The sequence below is a fragment of the Gossypium arboreum genome, chromosome 7 (genome assembly GCF_025698485.1).
Source record: "Gossypium arboreum isolate Shixiya-1 chromosome 7, ASM2569848v2, whole genome shotgun sequence".
Classification (NCBI taxonomy): domain Eukaryota; kingdom Viridiplantae; phylum Streptophyta; class Magnoliopsida; order Malvales; family Malvaceae; genus Gossypium; species Gossypium arboreum.
In genome coordinates, this window is record NC_069076.1 from 63765632 (window position 1) to 63789861 (window position 24230).

General features: G+C 33.2%; 1 long non-coding RNA gene across 1 annotated transcript; it reads left to right on the plus strand.

Annotated features, from left to right (window-relative positions):
* The first annotated feature begins 11905 nt into the window (after positions 1-11905).
* LOC128295123 (uncharacterized) lies at positions 11906-14363 on the plus strand. Its single transcript, XR_008285441.1, has 3 exons — positions 11906-12131; positions 13051-13092; positions 14103-14363. It is a non-coding gene; the product is annotated as an uncharacterized LOC128295123 (long non-coding RNA).
* The last annotated feature ends 9867 nt before the right edge of the window (positions 14364-24230 follow it).

A 24230-nucleotide genomic window follows, 5' to 3' on the forward strand; every position in this document is an offset into this window, starting at 1 on the left:
TTAACTTGCTTTTAGTTGGACCTAGTGATTATTATATTAAATTTCAAATTTACATGTTTTGTTTTACAAACTAAATCACAGTTTTCAATATTTTATAACTTAGAAAATTTCCGCTGCAAAATAAGGTGACCACTCAAATGCTTTTCTACAATAAAGTAAATATTTTTAAAGAGTTATTCCCTAAAAACTGGAAAGTGATTTAACAAATGTCGTAATGTTCTACTTACACGATTACTAATTAAAAATTTGGTTTTTAAGCGAACTTATGTAATTCCTCAAGATTCAACCATAACATCTAGGTCGGGTGTGGGTAGTTATAATACGCAAATTATGTGAATTATATTACCAAAGGAGTTTTTCCAATAAATGCATCATGGCAACATGATGGTCACTAAACTAACTAAAATTACGAAAAAAGTAAGCGCACCTATCGAATAATAGTATAGCTATGGTGAGTCGGAATATCGTATCCACGAGAACTAAAAGTACTAGCACATACTATTTTTCTATTATCTAGCCAATAAATTGAAGGAATTGTTTTTAATCTAAAATTAACTAAATTAATTGCTAAGAATGCGACAAAGAATGAATTAGGAAAATAATCGAATTAGACCAATGAGATAGACAATACCCAGGAAAGAATCCACCTACACTTCACTTATTATTCTGAATCTAAATTAAACAATTTATTCCCTTGTGCCTTGATCCGTAGAAATCCCTTAAATTATGTTAATATCTCTTTCGAGAGTAAAAACAACTGACTCTAGGTTGATTAATTGAAATCTCTTTCTAATTAAAACCTTTACTGTCGCATTAACTCAATCTATGGATTCCCCTAGTCGAAATTAATTCAGTTTAGACCCTAGTCAGAATAGTGGTTTTGAGACCACAAATTTGAGTCAAAAAATATTTTAATATTATTTTTTGTGCTTATAATATGTTAATTGATATCTGTGAAAGTTTCGCGTGAAAATTTGATCGTTTGTATGGTCAATTTAGAAAAAGGACCTAATAGCGTAAAATGTAAAAGTGGCTAGTTATTTGTTAAAAGTGCTTAAATGCTAGGTCTTATTAAAGGACAGGTCCTTGTGATGAAATTAGACCATTGATGAGGTTAATGGACATTAATGACCATCTATTAAGTGATTTCATAATAGACCAATAAAGGTTAATGTGGTAATTTAGTAAGTATGTTAATATAATTAAAACAAAACACCATTTTGTTCATATTTTCTCATCTTTTCAAAAAGTACAAAGAAAGAAGAAGCCATATTCTTGTTTTAGGATTTCAGAACTTTGAGCTTGAATTTAGGTATGTGTTTTGATCCGTTTTCGATAATTTTTACGTTTTTGAGATTCTTGCTTAGTAATTTTTCAAGCCCATGCCTCAATTTCTAAATTTGATGATGATTTTGAGTTTCTCCATTATTTATAATGTGATTTTTATGAAGTTAGATGATAGAAAATGAAATATATGTGTTAGATTACTATGTTTTGTATTGAGATTTTTGATGAATTTGAGTGTTTTGGACTAAATTGTGAAAATGAGAAATTAAGGGGCTAAAATTTGAAATAAATGAAATATAGACTTATTTGGGCTAGAGGAAAATTTGGCTAGGCAGTGTGAAAGAAAATTATGCATATTTTGTGATTTTATGAAATAGGGACTAAAATGTTAAAATGAGAAAATGTGTGAGCTAATTTGTAAAATGCCCTAAATATGTGTGTGAGCTAATTTGTAAAATGCCCTAAATATGTGTTTATGGATTTATTTGAATGAATGTGAGATTCAATAAGTAAAATTTGAATTTATTTAGATCAAGAACCAAAAAGAACAAAAGTAGATGGGGGGAAAGTCGAAAGTCGTTTAATAGCCGTTCGTTTTCGTTCATTTCTGTACAAGGTAAGTCTATATACAAATAAATGTGTTTGAAATGATTTATTCATATTTATATGATATTGAATTGTGATGAATGGTTATAGAAGCTGAATATGTGAAATTGAGAAAGTTTCGATAACGTAACAACATCCGAAAGCCCCGCACCAACCATATGAATAGTTAGGATACATATGTCATGACATAGGATTTTCGATATGTGATTTCATGTAAGACCACGTCTGGGACATTGGCATCGATTTTAGATTTACGTGTAAGACCATGTCTGGGACATTGACATCGTATTTGATTTCGTGTAAGACCCTGTCTATGACAGTGGCATCGATATTTGATTACATGTAAGACCACGTCTGGGACTTTGGTATTGTACGAGCTCTCTGAGTTATCCGCGTATCCTATTTGATTCCGTACAGTTCAACGGGAATTTTGAAAAATACGTGATTGAATGAATGAATATCCAGTATGTAGAGATGTTAAAAGTGGCTAGCTATTTGCTAAAAATGCTTAAATGCTATGTCTTATTAAAGGGGGTCCTTATGATGAAATTATAACATTTATGAGGTTAATGGAAATTAATGACCATCCATTAAGTGATTTCATGATTTTGAATTTTCCATTGTTGATAATGTGAGTTTTATGAAGTTAGACGATAGAAAATGAAATATATGTGTTAGATTACTATGTTTTGTATTGGGATTTTTGATGAATTTGAGTGTTTTGGACTAAATTGTGAAAATGACAAATTGAGGGGCTAAAATTTGAAATAAATGAAATATATGACTTATTTGGGCTAAAGGAAAATTCGGCTAGGCATGTTGAAAGAAAATTATGCATATTTTGTGATTTTATGAAATAAGGACTAAAATGATAAAATGAGAAAATGTGTGGGCTAATTTGTAAAATGACCTAAATATGTGTTTATGGATTGATTTGAATGAATGTGAGATTCAATAAGTAAAATTTGAATTTCTTTAGATCAAGAACCAAAAAGAACAAAATTAGATGGGGGGAAAGTCGAAAGTCGTTTAATAGCCATTCGTTTTCGTTCATTTCCGTACAAGGTAAGTCTTGATTTATTCATATTTATATGATATTGAATTGTGATGAATGGTTATAGAAGTTGAATATGTGAAATTGAGAAAGTTTCGATAATGTAACAACATTTGAAAGCCCCGCACGAACCATAAGAATAGTTTTTGAGATTTACATATAAGACCATGTCTGGTACTTTGGCATCGTATTTGATTTCTTGTAACATTGATATTTGATTACATGTAAGACCACGTCTAGAACGTTCGCATTGTACGAGCTCTCTGATTTATCCGCATATGGGCATTCTGAGAAATACATGATTGAATGAATGAATAGCTGATCCAGCTATGTAAAGATGTGTTCAAAACTTATTAATGAAATTTCAGTATATGTGCAAGTGATGATATGTGATATAAGTATGAGAAATTATGCTATATGTGCAATAATTTGGGAATATGTGAAAGGTATATGAACTATGTGGTTTGTGATAGTATTTGGTTGTGGAGTATGTGTATTTTATGATGCTTATATGTTTAAAATGATAAGTTATTTGTATATGGCTTACCAAGCTTTTGAAAGCTTACTTTGTACGTGTTTGCATTGTGTTTTAGATATCGAAGCTGCTAGAGGCTCGGGGATTGTTGAGGATCATCACCACACTATCAAACTTCATTTCGGTATCTTTTTGAAAGTGTAAATATTAAAGTATGGCATCTATGGTCTAGATAATTTGAGATATGTTTTTGAGTTATGAATATTTAGCCATGTGATATGGCTTGGTTTTGGTTGTGTTTATGAATGCCTTTGGAATATAATCTACGTGATGCAATATTGTCAATATGATGTGTTCATGAATGGCCAAGAGAAATGGTCAATTTGGTAAGATTTTGATATGAGATTGAATGAAGTAAATTGAAGTTATGAAACATATGTTTTGGTATGACTTTGGCTTATGAATTGGTATGATTTGGTATGGATTATAAGCATGAAATAAGTTGATAATAATATGACATAAATTGTGTATGTTTTGGGAATGAAATTGGTTGAAATCATAGTGCATTTGATGTTTATTTGGTGCTTGGAGGGAGGACCCAAAGTGGGTGGCATATTGGTCTTGTAAATGGCCTATTTTTTCCCACACGGGCGTGTGTCTCTGCCATGTTGCTCGAGTGCCATTTCAAAATGAGCCTGAGTAGACCACACGGTCGTACACACGGGCGGTGCCAAACCGTATGGCCAAGTCAGTTTCGAGCATGGGCTAGAAACACAGGCGTGTGACTGGCCGTGCGACCCAAGTCAGTAGCTACCTTAATTTTCACATGGCCTAGTACACGGGCGTGTCTAGTGCAGTTTGAGGCGCACAGCCTGTTCACATGGGCGTGCGACCTTTGTAACTTAGAAAAATTGTTAAGTTTCATTAAAATTTTATCTGTGCTCAGTTTAATCCCGACCTCTTTCTAATGTATGATTAAGGTTTTGTTGACCTAAGAAAGAGTCCTTATGTTGAAATTTGACTTTGATATGATAATGTATGACTTTTAACTGTGAAATGATTGTGAAATGTTCCAATATGTCTAGTGATGCCTCTTAACCCTAGTCCGGCGATAGATACGGGTTAGAGGTTTTATATTTGGTTGGTATCAGAGCTACGATTTAGTCGATTCTAAGACTAACGTAGCGTATATGAGTCTAGTTATACATGCCATATATATGAACTCTGATAGTGTGATGATTCTTGAAAATGAAAATGTGTTTTTATATAGTAAATTGATCCTGAACGAGCCGTAGCTAACGATGTTGAAAGTAATGCGCCTGCTCCCACTCAAGGGATAGGGCCATCTGATTCTAGACCTGCTACTAGTAGCCAAGAGAGAGAGGCTAAGCAAGCCATTTACCAAATGATGAATGATCGGTTTCACTTAGTATATTAGAACTAATCTGGCTGTGCCACAACCTTTACCCTCGCCTAATCCTTCATAAGTCTCAGTTGTGCCACAAGCTATAAATCTGATTCGTCTGAATAAGCCTCTAGTTGATAAGATTAGAAAATATGAAGCTGAAGAGTTTTGAGTTACTACCGATGATCATGCTGAGAGAGCTAAGTTTTGGCTCGAGAATACAATATGGGTGTTTGATAAAATGTCATTTACTCCCGAAGAATGTTTTAAATGTGTCATTTCACTTCTGAGAGATACGGCATATCATTGGTGGAAGACATTGATATCAGTAGTTTCGAGAGAACGAGTCACTTGGGATTTCTTTCAAGCTGAATTCTGAAAGAAATACATTAGTTAGAGATTCATCGATCAGAAACGTAAAAAGTTTCTTGAGTTAAAACAGGGTCGTATGTCTGTTACAGAATACGAGCGAGAATTTTTGAGATTGAGCCAGTATGCACGAGAATGTGTCTCGACCGAAGCCATAATGTGTAAAAGATTTGAAGATGGCTTGAATGAAGACATCAAGCTGTTAGTTGGGATTCTGGAGATAAAAAAGTTTGTTGTGCTTGTTGAACGAGCATGTAAAGCTGAAGAACTCAGGAAAAAGAAAAGAAAAGTCGACTCAGAAGTTAGAGATACAAGAAAGAGATTCACAAGTAAATCATTTTAGTCTGCGTCAAAGAAATTCTGAGATGATTATAATCGTTCAAAGGCTAATGTGGGACATTCGGGTAGAGATCGTAATAGATCGGATTCGAGTTTCAGAGCTCTACCTACTTCTGTTGCAAGTGTTGGAAATTTCGATCTGATCGACCCGAGTGTAGACATTATCTTAAAAGACATCCGGGAAGTTGTAGATTGAATGACCGAGCTTGCTTTAGATGTGGATCCTTAGATCACTTTATCCATGAATGTCCTAAGTTTGTAGAACAAGAGATTGTGCAAAATTCGAGGCTTAGTGGCAATACAGCTCGAGGTAGACTGCCCAAAAATACGAGTAATGTGAGTGGCAGCCAGAGGGGAACTAAAGATACAACTGTTAGGTCTAAGGCTCGCGCACCTGCCAGAGCCTACGCCATCTAAGCTCGTGAGGAAGCTTCGTCTCTAGATGTGATTACGGGCACATTTACTCTTTACGATACTTCTGTGATTACTTTGATAGATCCTGGATCAACACATTCTTATATATGCATAATCTTAGTGAGCAGTAAGACTTTGCCTATAGAGTCTACTAAATTTGTAATTAGAGTATCGAACCCCTTAGGCCTGTGTGTTTTGGTTGATAAAGTGTGTAAGAATTGTCCGTTGATGATTCGAGATTCATGTTTTCTGGTTGATTTGATGTTTTTACCATTCGACGAATTTGATATAATTCTAGGTATGGATCGGTTAACTTTCCACGATGCTATTGTAAACTGCAAATAGAAGACTATTGATTTGCGATGTCAGAATGATGAGATTATTTGGATTGAGTTTAATGATCTGAATGGTTTACCAGTAGTGATTCCTTCGATGTTAGCTCAGAAATATGTGAGAAAGGGTTGTGAAGCTTACTTTGCTTATGTGATTGATTCGAAAGTGACAAAAAAAACAAAATTGAATCAGTGCTTGTTGTCTATGAATTTCCTGATGTGTTTTCTAAAAAACTTCTGGGATTACCTCCGATTCGAGAAGTTGAGTTTGGCATTGAATTAGTGCCAGGGACTACTCCGATTTTGATAGCTCCATATAGAATGGCTCCGATTGAGTTGCAAGAACTAAATCTCAGTTGCAATAGTTGATTGATAGAGGATTCGCAAAACCGAGTTTCTCACCTTGGGGTGCTCCCTGGCTGTTTGTGAAAAAGAAAGATGGTAAGATGAGAATGTGCATTGATTATCGTCAATTGAACAAAGTAACAATCAAGAATAAATATCCTCTGCCATGTATTGACAGTCTGTTTGATCAGTTGAAAAGGTCTACACTATTTTCAAAGATAGATCTGAGATCGGGTTATTATCAGTTGAGAGTAAAGGATTCAAACATTCCAAAAATTACTTTCCGAACGAGGTATGGATACTATGAGTTTTTAGTTATGCCTTTCAGATTAACAAATGCACCTGTTGTTTTATTGGATTTGATAAACAGAATTTTTAGACAGTATTTAGATTGATTTATTGTCGTATTTATTGAATCTGAGCATGGCGAACATCTGAGAATAGTGTTACAAAATTTGTGTGATAAGCAGTTGTATGCGAAGTTTAGCAAATGTGAATTCTGGTTACGAGAAGTTAGTTTTCTAGGACATGTTGTGCCAGCATCTGTTATCCAAGTTTATCCGAGCAAAATTTCAACTATCTTTGATTGGAAGCCTCCGAGAAATGTTTCTAAAGTTCGCAGTTTTCTGGGACTTGCCGGTTATTATAGACAATTTGTGAAAGGCTTTTCTATGATTGCTACTCCGTTGACAAAATTGCTACAGAAAGATGTGAAATTTGAATGGTTTGAAAAATGTCAGAAAAGCTTTGATTAGTTGAAAACCCTATTGACAAAAGCTCCAGTATTGGTACAACCAGAATCCGGTAAAGAATTTGTGATATATAGTGATGCTTCGTTGAACGGTCTGGATTGCGTTTTAATTCAGGAAGGCAAAGTCATAGCTTATGCCTCAAGACAGTTAAAGCTGCACGAAAAGAATTATCCGACCCATGATCTGGAATTGGCAGCTATTGTGTTTGCTTTGAAGATTTGGCGCCACTATCTGTTTGTCAAGAAATGTAATGTTTATTCTTATCATAAAAGTTTGAAATATATGATGACTCAAAAACATTTGAACCTGCGACAGAGAAGATGGCTAGAGCTGCTAAAAGATTATGAGCTTGTTATTGATAATCATCCAGAAAAAGAAAATGTTGTCATTGATGCTTTGAGTCGGAAAGCATTGTTCTCATTGCGTGTGATGAATACTCATTTAGTTCTGATAGATGATGGTTCGATTTTAGTCGAATTAAAAATGAGACCATTATTTTTACAACAGATTATTAATGCTTAGAAAGTTGATACTGAGATAATAGCAAAACGAGCTCAGTATGATTTAAATTCTGATTCTGAATATTGAATTTATAATGATGATTGTTTGAGATTTTGAGGTCGGATTTGTGTTTCGAGAAATTCAAAGTTGATTCAGATGATTTTGAACAAAGCTCACAACAGTCTTTTATCCGTACATCCAGGTAGTACTAAAATGTATAATGATCTGAAACATCATTACTAGTGGTCCGGAATAAAAAGAGATATCTCTGACTTTGTTTCAAAATGTTTGATTTGTCAGCAAGTTAAAGCTAAACATCAAGTTCCATCTAGTTTGTTACAACCAATTAGAATTCCGGAATGGAAATGGGATAGAGTGACGATGGATTTTGTTTCGGGTTTACCCTTATCTCCGAGAAAGAAAGATGCAATTTGGGTTGAGGTTGACCGATTGACGAAATCAGCTCATTTTATTTCGGTACATCTGATTACTCGCTTGATAAATTAGCTGAGTTATACATTTTCGATATTGTGAGATTGCACTGGGTGGCATTATCTCTTGTGCCAGAGAGAGATCCGAGATTTAATTCGCGATTTTGGAAGAAACTACAAAAGGTTTTAGGTACGAAATTACAGTTCAGTACTACTTTTCTCCCGCAGACGGATGGTCAATCCGAATGGATTATTTAGCTTCTCGAGGATATGTTGAGATGTTGCATTATTGAGTTTGAAAGTATGTGGGAACAGTATTTGCCATTGATTGAATTTGCTTATAATAATAGTTTTCTATCGAGTATTAAAATGGCATTGTACAAATCCTTACATGGTAGAAAATGTCGTACACCTTTGTATGGGACAAAACTCAGTGAGAATAAGATTTACGAGGTCGACTTGATAGAAGAGACTGAACAGAAAGTAAAAACAATCTGAGAAAATCTGAAAGCAGCTTCCAATCGTCAGAAATCATATGCAAATTTGAAACGAAAAGATATTGAATTTAAGATCGGCAACAAAGTATTTTTGAAAGTGTCTCCGTGGAAAAAAGTACTTCGGTTCGACCGTAAAGGCAAATTGAGTCCAAGGTTCATAAGGCCGTATGATATTATAGAGCGTATCGAGACCGATTGCATATAGATTGTTATTGCCACCTGAGTTAGAAAAGATTGATAATGTATTTCACTTATCGATGCTTCGACGATACAAATCTGATCCCTCGCATGTGATTTCCCCATCTAAGATAAAAATCCAGTCCAATATGACTTATGAAGAAAAACTGATCTGTATCTTGGCTCGCGAGGTTAAAGAATTGAGAAATAAGAAAATTCTGTTAGTAAAACTAACGTGGCAATTACACGGTGTTGAAGAGGCTACATGAGAGCCCGAAGATGCTATGAGACAGCAATATCCGAATCTGTTCAACGGTAATATTTTCGGGGACGAAAATCCCTAAGGGGGGAGAGTTAACAGCTTGGTTTAGACCCTAGTTAGAATAGTGGTTTCAGGACCACAAATCCGAGTTAGAAAAATATTTTCATATTAATTTTCGTGCTTATAATATGTGAATTGATATCTATGAAAGTTTCACCTGAAAATTTTATCGTTTGTGTGCTCAATTTAGAAAAAGGACCTAATCGCGTAAAATCTAAAAGTGGCTAGCTATTTGTTAAAAGTGCTTAAATGCTATGTCTTATTAAAGGGGGGTCCTTATGATGAAATTATAACATTGATGAGGTTAACAGAAATTAATGACCATCCATTAAGTGATTTCATGATTTTGAGTTTTGCCATTGTTGATAATGTGAGTTTATGAAGTTAGATGATAGAAAATGAAAGAGATGTGTTAGATTACTATGTTTTGTATTGGGATTTTTGATGAATTTGAGTGTTTTGGACTAAATTGTGAAAATGAGAAATTGAGAGGCTAAAATGTGAAATAAATAAAATATATGGACTTATTTGGGCTAGAGGAAAATTCGGCTAGGCATTTGTGAAAGAAAATTATGCATATTTTGTGATTTTATGAAATAAGGACTAAAATGATAAAATGAGAAAATGTGTGGGCTAATTTGTAAAATGACCTAAATATGTGTTTATGGATTGATTTGAATGAATGTGAGATTCAATAAGTAAAATTTGAATTTATTTAGATTAAGAACCAAAAAAAACGGAATTAGATGGGGGAAAAGTCAAAAGTCGTTTAATAGCTGTTCGTTTTCGTTCATTTCCATACAAGGTAAGTCTATATACAAATAAATGTGTTTGAATTGATTTATTCATATTTATATGATATTGAATTGTGATGAATGGTTATAGAAGCTGAATATGTGAAATTGAGAAAGTTTCGATAATGTAACAACATCCGAAAGCCCCGTACGAACCATAGGAATAGTTAGGATACATATGTCATGACATAGGATTTCTGATATGTGATTTCATGTAAGACCACGTCTGGGATGTTGGCATCGATTTGAGATTTACGTGTAAGACCATGTCTGGGACATTGGCATCTTATTTAATTTCGTGTAAGACCCTGTCTGGGACAGTGGCATCGATATTTGATTACATGTAAGACCACGTCTAGGACATTGGCATTGTACGAGCTCTCTGAGTTATCCGCATATCCTATTTGATTCCGTATGGTTCAGCGGGCATTCTGAGAAATACGTGATTGAATGAATGAATAACCGATCCAGGTATGTAGAGATGTGTTCAAAACTTGTTAATGAAATTTCAGTATATGTGCAAGTGATGATATGTGATATAAGTATGAGAAATTATGCTAAATGTGCAATAATTTGGGAATATGTGAAAGGTATATGAACTATGTGGTTTATGATAGTATTTGGTTGTGGAGTATGTGTATTTTATGATGTTTATATGTTTAAAATGATAAGTTTATTTGCATATGGCTTACCAAGCTTTTGAAAGCTTATTTTGTGTGTGTTTGCATTTTGTTTTAGATATCGAAGCTACTAGAGGCTCGGGGATTGTTGAGGATCATCACCATACTATCAAACTTAATTTCGGTATCTTTTTGAAAGTGTAAATATTAAAGAATGGTATCTATGGTCTAGATAATTTGAGATATGTTTTTGAGTTATGAATATTTAGCCATGTGATATGGCTTGGTTTTGGTTGTGTTTATGAATGCCTTTGGAATATAATCTATGTGCTGCAATATTGTCAATATGATGTGTTCATGAATGGCCAAGAGAAATAGTCAATTTGGTAAGATTTTGATATAAGATTGAATGAAGTAAATTGAAGTTATGAAACATATGCTTTGGTATGACTTTGGTTTATGAATTGGTATGATTTCGTATGGATTATAAGCATGAAATAGGTTGATAATAATATGACATGAATTGTGTATGTTTTGGGAATGAAATTGGTTGAAATCATGGTGCATTTGATGTTTATTTGGTGCTTTTAGGGAGGACCCAAAGTGGGTGGCATATTGGCCTTGTAAATGGCCTATTTTTGCCCACACAGGCAGGGACACGGGCATGTGTCTCTGCCTTGTTGCTTGAGGGCCATTTTGAAATGAGCCTGAGTAGAACACACGGTCGCACACATGGGTGTGTGCCAAATCGTGTGGCCAAGTCAGTTTCGAGCATGAGCTAGACACACGGGCGTGTGACTGGCCGTGCGACCCTGTAACGCCCCAATTTTCGGGAATCCTGTGAATGTTGGCATAGGTTTAATTATGTTAGTGGGCCTCTAGAAGGCCCAAGCTTAAGATAGAACCCAGTAATTTTAGTTAATTTTTGTTCCATAAGAAAAAGGGAGTGAAATTATGAAATAGGACCTATGTGAAAATGTTTGAAAATGCTATAGGCTAAATTGAAGTGGCCAAATAAATAGGAGTGCAAAATAGGAGGATTTGCATGACAAACCTCCCATTTTACATGAAGTGGCCAGCCATCATGTTGTTGTAGACAAAATGTGCACTTGATATCCATAATTTATGGTACAAATTGATACAAATTGATAATAGGTTAGGTAAATGTTCCATGATAATGGGTTAGGTAAATGTTTCATGATAATGAGTTAGGTAAATGTTTCATGATAAGAATTTCATGTCTTTTGTATTAAAGAATTAAATGGATGAAATATGAAGTTTTATTAAAAGAAAAAGGGGTGAAAAGAACAAAGTTTTGTCCATCTTTGTTCATCATAGCTGAAAGTTAGAGAAGAGAAAGGAGAGGAGAAAGCGCTTGAGTTTTCGGTCATTAGGAGGAGGAAAATTGAAGGTAAGTTCTTGGTACCTTGCTTCTATTTTGAGGTTCATGAGTTCTTCTTGATTCTACCTTAACTCTTGAAGTATATTTTGATTTTTGGTTGTGTTGTGAGCATTTGGTCATGAATTAAAATGAAGGAAATGGTTGTTGTTTCATGTTCTTTTGATGAAAAATGGAAGATATGTGAAGTTGAGCCAAACAAATGAGCATGCATGTGCCTTAGATGCTAAAGGGAAAAATCGGCTAACATGTTGTGCTTTAAAATGATGAAATGGAGATTATGCTTAAGTAAAAATCATAGATATGTGATGATTGATTGGTGATATACATGTTTAAATAACATGCATGCAAGATAGGTGTATGAAAGAGTGATTTGGTAATAAATCTGCTTGGGACAGCAGCAGTAATGTGACTTTGGAAAATCACCATAAATTGTGGGAGATGAATTAGAAGCTGAATAAATTATGTAATTAAATCTTATTGAGTCTAGTTTCTAATGAAATAAATAAGAACATATTTTGAATTCTGTACAATGAGAAATTTGATTTGTAATGAAGAGTGGTCAGATTAGTCAAACAGTGAAACATGGGAAACTTTGAGAAAAATATGGTATTGATTGGCTAAACCAAAAATTCTGAAAATTTTATGGATAGAAGATATATGAGTCTATTTTCAAGGAAAATTAACGGAACTTGATTTGGAGTTTCGTAGCTCCAGTTATAAATGATTTAGTGACTGTTGCTCAGGAAGACAGCTTGCAGTGAAATTATGATTATGTGGCAAACATGGACAAAAATTTGTTAATGAGCTGCTTATTGTTTTCTTATAAGCTTACTATGATCTGTAGGTATGGTTGGCCGAATATTGTAAGGGGTTAATATGTAGTTTGTATTTGAATAGTTAGATTAACGTGTTAGTAATCCAATTGTAGGCGGTTCGTATGTGGATCTCATCAGCATATCGTCGCAAACAGGTGTGTAACTAACACCCTCTTTCTTAGTCTAGATCGGCAAAAGTCGAAAAGCCGAAATGCCAAAAACTGGTATTTTGTAGATTTGCGAGTGTGCGAATGCTCGTGAGGTAAATCGATTAATGTTTTAGGTAAGTTGCAATGTTTGGACTGCAAAGTGCATGATTTCTGTGCCCTCGATATTTTTGGGCTTAATGGGCCAAAATTGGAATGATGGGCCAACGGGCCCAATTCGGTAAGAACCCTTGGTACGTGATTCTGTTAGTACGTGAAAAGTAGGAATATGCATGAAAAACCCTAAAATAGATAAATTACTGCTATACCTTTAAAAGTGGAAAATTTACAGTTTTACCCCTAGTAGATAAATTACCGAAAACCCCTAGGGTTAAATTGACCTAAATGCATGTTTGATTGTTGTTATTTACTGCATGCCATGTTGTTATTATCGATGCATGGGATGGGATATTGACGGAGGAAGTCTTGAAAGTGGCTTGTCCACGTCTTGGAGGCTTTGCCTCAATTTACTATTAACGAGCAAGCAAGGCGCAAGCTGTGGAGTGTTAAATTTGGGTGGGTTGAGCTATTCCCACATGGAGTGTATGGCTGGTACGGGTGGAGTATAGTGGTTGGTGGGTTGAGTAGTCTCCCAAATGGGCTTGCATATGTTTCTTGATGTTGCATGTATTTTAAAATGGGCCTATGGGCCATCTTATTATCTGAATAAGGGGCTAAGGCCGGTTTATTATAATCTGAAAGGGCTCGCCCAGTACCACTATTACCCAAATGGGCTTGCATATGTTTACCGATGTTGCATGTATTTTGAAATGGGCCTATGGGCCATATCATTATCTGAATAAGGGCTAAAGCTCGTTTATTGTAATCAAAAGGGCTCGGCCCAGCATCACTATTACTGAATGGGTTTAGGCCCAATGGGCTTGAGTGACTTGGGCTTTGAATGGGTTTTCCTTACATCGAGTTTCCCCAAACTCACCCTTTTATTTTCATCCACGCAGGAAATCCCCAACCATAGTGGGCTTGGAGTTGTGAGGGAATTCGGAGTGGCCACCCGTTCTGAAAGTTTGATTTTCTTCTGGTGAACTGGACATCCTTTTATTTACGTTTGAAGTTTTGGGCTTTTAAATGTAATAAGGCCGCTTAATTATTTTTGATGGTTTTAATATGTATTACTAAGATAGGTAATACTTATTTTAACTGTTGAAATTGGATAGCTTTAGGGCGCGTTTTCAAAAATAACAATTGATTTCAAAATAACACGACAACAAGCAAAGCTTCCGCAATGAAAGTATTTTCCAAAATTAATCACTTTTCCTAAAAATGACTTAATCAAATCGATTTCCTAGAAATATCCATGACGTTAAGGTGTGGCAATGGCGGTATGCATGTCTAGGATTGGATCCGAAGGGAGCTTGGTACTTAAGCAGTCCGATGGACTCACCACCTCTTTTCCGGTTTCCTACCTGGTGCATAGCTTCCATTCACTTTAACCTTTAATGAATTAATCTTTTGAACATCAAGTACGATTTTCTGGACTTAGAATGGAAAAAAAATTTACGTTTTTGATGTGGCATGCCGGATCCGACCATAACTTCTGGGCCGGGTTTGGGGTGCTACAGACCCAAGTCAGTAGCTACCTTAATTTTCACACGGCCTAGCACACGGGCGTGTCTAATACCGTGTGAGGCACACGGTCTGTTCACACTGGCGTGTGACCTTTGTAACTTAGAAAATTTGTTAAGTTTCGAAAAAATTTTATATGTGTTCGGTTTAGTCCCAACCTCTTTCTAATGCATGATTAAGGTTTTGTTGACCTAAGAAAGAGACCTTATGTTGATATTTAACTTTGATATGATAATGTATGACTTTTAACTGTGAAATGATTGCGAAATGTTCTAATATGTCCGGTGATTCCTCTTAACCCTAGTCCAGCGACGGATACCGGTTAGGGGTGTTACATTCTTCTTAACACTAGAAGAATCGGCAATCATACTGGTTGTGCAGGATTTCTATCTAGCGTTAAAGGAAAGAGAAGCAATGAGACCATATTACAAGATGTGATCGCAAGTTACAGTCAGACAGGTAGATGTTTTGGTAATTGACAGACATATTTATCAATTTTATGATGCTCCATAATACTACGTTGATTTCATGTTCAAGATAGATCTCAATCAATTCAAAAACGTAGACATGGAGGAAGTAGTAATGTCCTTAACTGAAGGGAAAGAAGAACGGATGTAACAACCCTTTTTTCAGTTGTTTCAAGACCACAATTCCGACGAGAGATTCCATAGATATATTTAATTAATATTTACAAGTTAAATATAGTATAATAGTGAATTGTAATTTAATAGATTTTGTTAATTGGTCAGTTAGTTAATATACAAGTGGTGCATACAGAAAATCAAGTGGTTTTAGAAAATGATGTTTCGGGACCTCATTTCTGTAAATTGAGCCCGTGAATATTTTTATTAAATATTTATGGAGCTATTATATTGGTGAATTGAAGTTTGATCCGAAAATGTTAGTATTTGGATGGTTAATTAAAGAAATTGACTAAATCTTAAAAGTCGTAAAAGTTAATCGGGATTGATTTTTATTAGTTAAAATGTTTAATTATTAAATGCTTAAGTATCAAAGTGGCAATTAACCACTTTTTAAATAGTAGTAAGTTTAGGGTTTAGGGTTTATGGTTTTAGTGTTTTAGGGTTTATGGTTTTAGGGTTTTATGGTTTATGGTTTAGGGTTTAGGGTTTAGGGTTTATAGTTTAGGGTTTAGGGTTTAGGGTTTTAAGGTTTTTGGGTTTAGGGTTTAGGGTTTAGGGTTTAGGGTGGAAGCTTTAAATTTGACCAAACGATCCTTCTTCCATGTAAGTCCTCCGGTCACCCTTTTTCATAATCTTTATATTTTTTAGATCGTTGCAACTATATCCAGTTAACCCGTACCTCCATTTTCAAAACTGTCAAAGATTTAAAAAGTTTTCATTTATGTTATTTGAAGTTTTTAAATGTTTATGGTAGATTTTGAAGCTTAGAAATTAAATAGGATTAATTTATTAAATAATTTTTTTAGTTTTGAGTTAGGGACTAAATTATGAATATATTAAAACTGGTATGAAATTTTTGTAAATTGTGATAATAGGAGGCTATATATGAACATAATTGAAGTGGATTTAAAATTTGGAGTTCAAATTTGGAAGATATGATAAGTTCAGTTTTAGGGACTAAATTGAATAAAATTTAAAATTTTAGGGCAATTTGAAAAATGAAATTTAATTATTATACTATTACAATAGGCTACTTGAGATGTTTGAAATTGATAAATTGAATTAGATTGTATTATAGATCGAGATTTGAACCAATTGGTTGATAAGCACGAAAAAGGGAAAATTACGAATTAATCCTCGAAGTAGTGTTTGTGGTTGTTTTGGTTTGGTAAGATCATATTAGACCTATTTTATTAATTCATAATGTGTTTTTATTATATTGTTTTACTTATAGATTGAATTGTTATGTAATTATTGTCTTTTGGTATCAAATGGACTGAATCGTAAAATATTAATTAAATGGAAAATATGGATAAATACATGATATCGAATGAATATGACATTGTTATATGATTGGATAGTATATTTATGATGATGTTACAAGGTTAAAATTGTAAATGGATTGCTATTTGAAAAGTAAAAAGTGTGTATATGGCTGTTAGGATCGTAACAAATTGCATATGGTAAAAATGCCAAAGTGAACATATTGAAGGATAGGATACGATTGGCATACCAATAAGGTAATTTCTACGTTGTATGGGATATATGTGATGGTACAAAGATATTATAGATTATAATGGAATCCAACGTTTGTTGCGGATTACCGAGTTATACTGGTGTGGTGGAGGGATGTATTGATACTGATTATATGATGACTACCAGCTTTGCAGTTCGATGCCCTAGTATGATGTAGTTTGAGTTCTTACGAGTATTTTGGTGGGATGTAGTTACCTGTGTATCTGAATCTATTCTTTATAGTTCATGGGGCTAATAGAATAATGAAAAAGAGAAATGGCGGTGAAATGATACGACTCACACGCTCAATTGGTTATATGATGAAGAAATTATACTAGTGGTAAAATATTGACTAATATATTACATTTTATAATGTTATATTACTCTGTTATACATTGAACTCATCTTAATATTGTAAAATGCTATGTCGTAATAAATTGTATCAAGTTATGAGATTGATATGTTTATAAATGAGCAAAGTTGAATGGCATGATTGTACTTGTATATAAATTGGAAAATATGATCTTATTTTATAAATAGACTAACCTTCTAATGAATTTTTGAAGTTGTATATGTATGCATAAGGACGCCAAAGGAGTGTCATATTTTGTAAACTTGTGTTTCAAATTACTTTAACTAGTTGAAATGCCAAGGTATGTTTAGTTATTTTCATATGGACTTACTAAGCATTTGATGTGCTTACCTTATTGTTTCCCTTTTCCTATAGATCACTAACTTGTGGAACGTGTTAGGTAGATCATCAAGTATCTCACACTACCTTGGTATTGATTCTGTAGTCTTTTGACCATATTAAGGCTTAGTTATGTGTGGCATGTACTTAAGACTTGTTTTGGTTTACTTATATAGTGGTTCAACTTGAAACTATTATTGTTGTGATTGTGACAAAAAAATATGCTTGTTGAAAACATATGCATTAGTAAATCGTTTGAATTATGTACTTGGTATTTGAGATGACATTCTGAGTATGCAATTGTATAGGTAATATGATGTCATGATATAGATTAGTTGGTTTAAAAAAAAGGTATATAATATTTGGCATGTACCTAAGAAAGTTATGTGGTTGTATTTGTCATACTTTGAATGAATTTAGCATTTTAAATGTTATGTGAATATGTATATAACTATGAGTTTGGTAATGATCTTGGTACTTGGTAATCTTTGTTGATTGTTTAAGTATATATGTTATAATTCTTATTAAAGTAACATGTTTGAAATATGCTTAGTAAATGAATGGTATGTATATGATTGGTTTGAATGAATTTGGTAAGGTATCGTGCATGCTTGAATGGTTGATATTGAATCATTATTATAAGGTGTTATAAATAGTTAAATGAGGTATGCTATGTTAATTGTTTTGAGGTGTCTTAGTGGGCATATTGAATTATTTTGAATATGGTTTTATGTTTGAATTTGAATTGTTGGATTGAGGTGCCAATTGTGGCATACTGGTTGTAAGTTTGTAATGGATTGAATGAGTTCTATGTAGGTTATTTGTGTACCTATATATATCTATGAGCTAAGATAGATTTGGGCATAAAATGAACCTCTAAATTTGTGAGTTTGACCATCTGGGTAAAAGTATCGATACTAGGACTAAGGTATTGATACTTGACCAAATGAATAGTGTTTTGAAAATAGCAAAATGCCAAAATGGTATCGATACTGATTTTTGGTATCGATACCTTTGTTAAAAATATTAGTACTTGTTCCTTTTGTATCGATACTTGGTTCCAAGTTTTGAAAATTTTCAGATTGGTCCTTAATCTTGCTCGAATCTATTAAACTATGTTTGTATACTCAAGTATAGTCTCTGTTTGGTTCATAACTTCTGTTATGCATGTATTTAGAAAAACTTGATCATTTAAGTTGAATTAAAATGTTATGATTTGCATATGAATGTTTTGATAACTGTATTGGAATCTTGAAACTTGGATCCGATGATTGGGCAGGGTGAAAGATGTTACACTTAGTGGTATCAGAGCTACAGATTTAGTCAATTCTAGGACTGAATGTAGTGCGTATTGAGTCTAGAAATACATGCCACAATAATATGTGATAGTGTGATTTCTTTAGATCCAGATTGACTCTATTTATATAAATATATCTTGATGATCAAGTTAAATTGTTCTATATCTGGTAAGTAAATAGTGATGTTCTTGATTTCGATCAGGGAATTGTTATAGAGTGTTCATTCTGCAAGTGTTAAGGAATGAGGGGAGATATGCCTACTCCTAGTTGTTAAACCAATGATTCACCTAATACCTCGAAGCTACCCTTTTAGCTCCACAACCACTAAAACAGCCTCTATCCCTGATTATGCCTTTTGCGACACCCCATTATCCTCAAAACAAAAATCTAATAAATATTAATCAATCCTAACCGAAAAATTTGTAATAGAGGAATAAAAGAATTCCAATTTGAAATGCACAGAATTGTTGTGGAAGAAAGAAGCATATTAGTGGTAGGGAATCCAAACATTAGTGATACCGAGAAACCAAGATGTGCATCTGTGTTGAATAATACTTGAACAAGAACATTCGAATATATGTGGAGGCATTAGAGCTAAAAGAATTTGTTGTATTGTATGAGTGAGCTCAGAGATGGTAAGGTTGTGACTTGAAAAAGTTTGAGCTAAGACAAAAAGTCGAGACACCAAAAAACGTAGCATGACCAAATCTTTTTCAACTCTTTATCTAAGCAGATGAAAGATTTTAGAATATAATCCTTCGCCCTACAAGAAATCTGAGGAAAGGTATGTCAAAATAGAGTTATTCAAGGCCTTAGATTAAGTCAGTGGCTAGTACAGGAAGTGTCTGGAACACGAGTAAACTAGTTTGTTAAGATTGTGATATAAACCATTTCAAGGAAAATATAGAGTAAGAATGGGAGCCTATTTTAGGTGTGACTCTACCGAGCACTTGATGAATGATTACTTGAGAAATTGAATGTCATTAGTGATCAGATTATTAAACTGATACCAAATCCAGAAAGAGATAGGAAACCAGGAACTAGTAATAAAGTTAGAATTAGTCAAAGTGGGGCTAGAGATAAGATGTTGAGATTTGAAGCTTGTGCACCAGCTGGAACTAATGTTATCTGAGTTAGAGAATAAGCTACAACCCCTGACATCATAGTTGATAGAAACGAATTGTGTTGAGACATCAGAATGGTGAATTGTTTAATGTTAAGACAGATATATTTGATTGTTTTATCAATATCATATCAGCAATATTTTCTTAAGTACTAATTAGAAGGGGGTGTAAAGTGTATTCGACTACAGTTTAAATACTAGAGTACTGAAATCAAAAATCGAACAAGTTTCAACATGTAATGAATTTACTGATGTATTTCATGAAGGATTGCCAGGTTTACCGCCAGGGTGAGAAAAGTTGAAATTGTTATTGAAGTAACATTCAAAAATGCTTCGATCTCAATTACACCCTACAGAATGGTACAGATAGAAAGGAAAGGATTGAAAGCATGGTTGCAATAATTATTAGACAGGGGATTTGTTCAACTAGGCATGTCAACTTGGAGTGTTGTTTGTATATCCTTATTTTATATTCTATCAAATTCTCATTGTGTCAATGTTATTTTTGAAAAAGAAAGTTGAAACTATGAGACTGTATACTGACTACAGGCAGTGGATATTCTTATTTTAGAACCATAGAAACATCGAAAACAACCATAAGTAAACTCAAGGTAGACAGAATCGACAATCACCATCATTATTCCCCCTTATTCTATTCATCCCCAACTAAATTGAACCATGTCATTCAGAATGGCTGAGATTAAATGCAACCTTATCAACAAAATGAGTTGTAGCTCATGGAACAATAATACGTTTTTCCTGGAAACCTCGATGACGTTTGTCCAATGCTTAATAAATATTCACCATGATTATCCTAAGTTATAACCTTATTTTTCACATGAGCATTAATCAAATGTTGATCTTCATTACTTAAATGTGCTTGATCCTTCCTTACCCAAATTTGCCAATGTTATGGTGTTATCGTTCTATTCATTATCCTAATAGGTTTTACAACTGAATTGAACTTCTTCCAATTTGGCATCATGTAACACCCCTCACCAAGTCTGATCGCCAGACTTGAGCTACGATATGCTATGAATAATTTCAAAAAAATCACACACAATTTAAAACATTGAATGATCATATTAATACATACATTAATTTATTATAAATGAAAACAGAACTAAACCGAGCTTTAAAATACAACAAATTAGATTCGGGCATGAACAATGACCGAACTGTAAATTTTTAAAACTTTAGAACTAAGTATCGATACCAAAGGAATAAATATTGATACTTTTATAGCAAGTATCGATATTATGATAAATATCAATAACGTTTTGGCACTCTACAAATTTGAAAACACTATCCATTTGGTCAAGTATCAATACCTTGGTCCCTGGAATCGATACTTTTATCCAAATGGTCAAAATCACAAGTTTGAAAGTTCATTTCATGTCTAAACCTATTTATTAATTCATAGATACAAATAGGTATACATATGACCTGCATAGAATTCACTCAATCCATTACAAACATGCCATGATTCAACTATGATCTATTAATCATCTTTCCTATTATAATTAACAACTAAGTATGCTTTTAGGTACCATTATCCTAATACTAATCAATATATTATTTGGCACCATCGCAACCAAATTCAAAACATAAACTCAATTATACATACAAGCATGTATCATCATGGTACAGTTTACCTTTGTACATAATCAAAATTTACGATGACATTGAAATAACTTAATTTAATGAATGCATATGCCACAACTATCAACTAACACATATTCCATACATTTCACCCAAGATTTACCATTCCCCAACCATTTGATGATCCAAAATCAAGCATACCATCACCACACATACTATCATCATTTACCCTACATACATACCATAGTAATCACTAAATTCAACCTTATGCATGGCAACCATTATAACAAATTACAACTTCAACTTATAACTTTAAACCATCAACCCAAAATAGTCTATGTGCATAACATATAACCATTTAAAACATAAACCAAAATCAAGAACCAAGGTACCAACATTCAAGATTGACCAAAAATGAATCGTTTATATACATGCCACAAAATCAGGTTTTAAACTATAGAAAGACTACTGAATCAATATTGAGATAGTGTGAGCTTCTTGACAATCCACCAGACACGTTTCGCAAGTTGTCAGTACAGGGAAAAGGGAAACAAAAGAGTAGACATTACAAATGCTTAGTAAGTTTATAGGTATTAAAACCAAGTAACTTACCTCAAGTTATAATTTTACACTACATGCTACTTAGCTTGGTAAAGTTTGCCTATCATGGCAAATCAAATATCAAAAAGGTGAGTTCAACATTTATCAACCATATAGTAACTTAATCATACAACATTTTAATTCACATATCCAACATTTCATTACCATTCACAAAACAAAGAATCATCTAAATCAATTTGCTATCTTAACTTATCACATAATCTATTTATTTGCAATACATCCCATTTCAAATTAATGCCAAACATAAACTTTAATTTCATACTCTAAATTCTCAATCCAAATCATATTAAACCATATGAACTTCAATTCCCATAATATACCAATTCATATTTATACCAAATAGATATTGAATGCCAATTAAATATCAATCACTACTTTATTATATAGTACTAATTCTGAATCACATTCATCGATCATCACGTTTTCATATTAACCCTCTAAGCTGACATAATCGATTCTCAATATGAATATATATATCATCCAATCATCATATCAACTCATTTCAAAAATAGACATTTCATTTCACATTTTTCTTCCATTTTTTATCTATTTACCATCTCAATATCAATTATCACATCTCATATTCAATTTTCCAATTTTATGAATTTCAATGCTCATTCATTATTATCATTTCAACTATGAACAATTTTTTTTTGTTTTATCTCCCTATTAACACGACTCGGACTCAAACGGATACACGGATCCAACCAACACACCAGTTTGGCACCCAGTGCCTCAGTGGATAAATTCAAAGAAAATAGTTGTATCGAGCGCTTATCAAATAGTTTGACACCTACTGTCTCATTGGTATAACCGAAGAAATTTGGCACTCAGTGCCTCATCGACTCGTAGTCAAAGTAACCTTGAACTCTTCCTATACTATGGCATGGCAACTATATCGAACTCTGTTCAAACAATTAATAGGGTATTCGTTACTTAATTTATTATTAATCAACATATAAATTCACATATATTTTCATCATTAAATCATTCATCCATTTTCATGACAGCATCAATCATCTCTATATACATTCAATTACACATTTATATATACATACGCATTTTCACATATATTCAATTTAGTCTTTATTACCATCAACAAGTCTAAATCAAATCAATTGAGTTCTTTTCATCACATCATCACATGATATATCCTATTTCGATTCAATTTAAAATCAATTCCATAATTATTTCCACTTGCAATTCATCGTATTCAATTTAATTTGCTATATCACCTAATTGTACCGAATCGCAAACAATTTAAATTTCAATTACACATAATTACAATTACAATTATAAATACATAATAATTTAATACAAACATACCATATGAACTTACCTAGTACAATCGGCTAACGAATAGATTTGTAGGGACTAGTCTGTGATTTTCCCTTTTCTTTGGTTATCCTCCGTACGGTTCAATTCTTTATCTATATAATAATTAAATTCAATTTATCAATTTCAAATACATTATCAAACTCATTTTTATGCATATGACCAATAATTTTTATTTTACAGATTTTCTCTAAACTTTTACATTTTGTTCAATTTAGCCCCTAAAACCAAAATTATTTAAATTTTCACATTTAACCTCAAATATCCAAAATCAATTCTAACAGAACCTCAAATCAGCCTTTACACATTTGAAAATTTTACAAATTACATGTTGAATTTTATATTTTTTCATATTAGTCCCTAAGTTCAAAACTATCAAAAATTCTTTTATGCAATAGTCATATTTAACAATGAAGTTTACAAATTCATCATTTAAAAACATCAACATCAAAGAATCATCAATGGAAAGTTTCAAAATTATTAACATTTTTACAAATTAGTCCCCAAGTTAGCTAGATTACACAACAACGATCTTAAAAAAACATAAAAATTATAAGAAATGGACTTAAAAACATACGAATTTGAGGGACTGATTATATGGAATCTTTGAACCCTATTTTTCCTCTTTAACTTTTGATGAAGAAAATGGACAAGGAAATGACAATTTGTTTCTT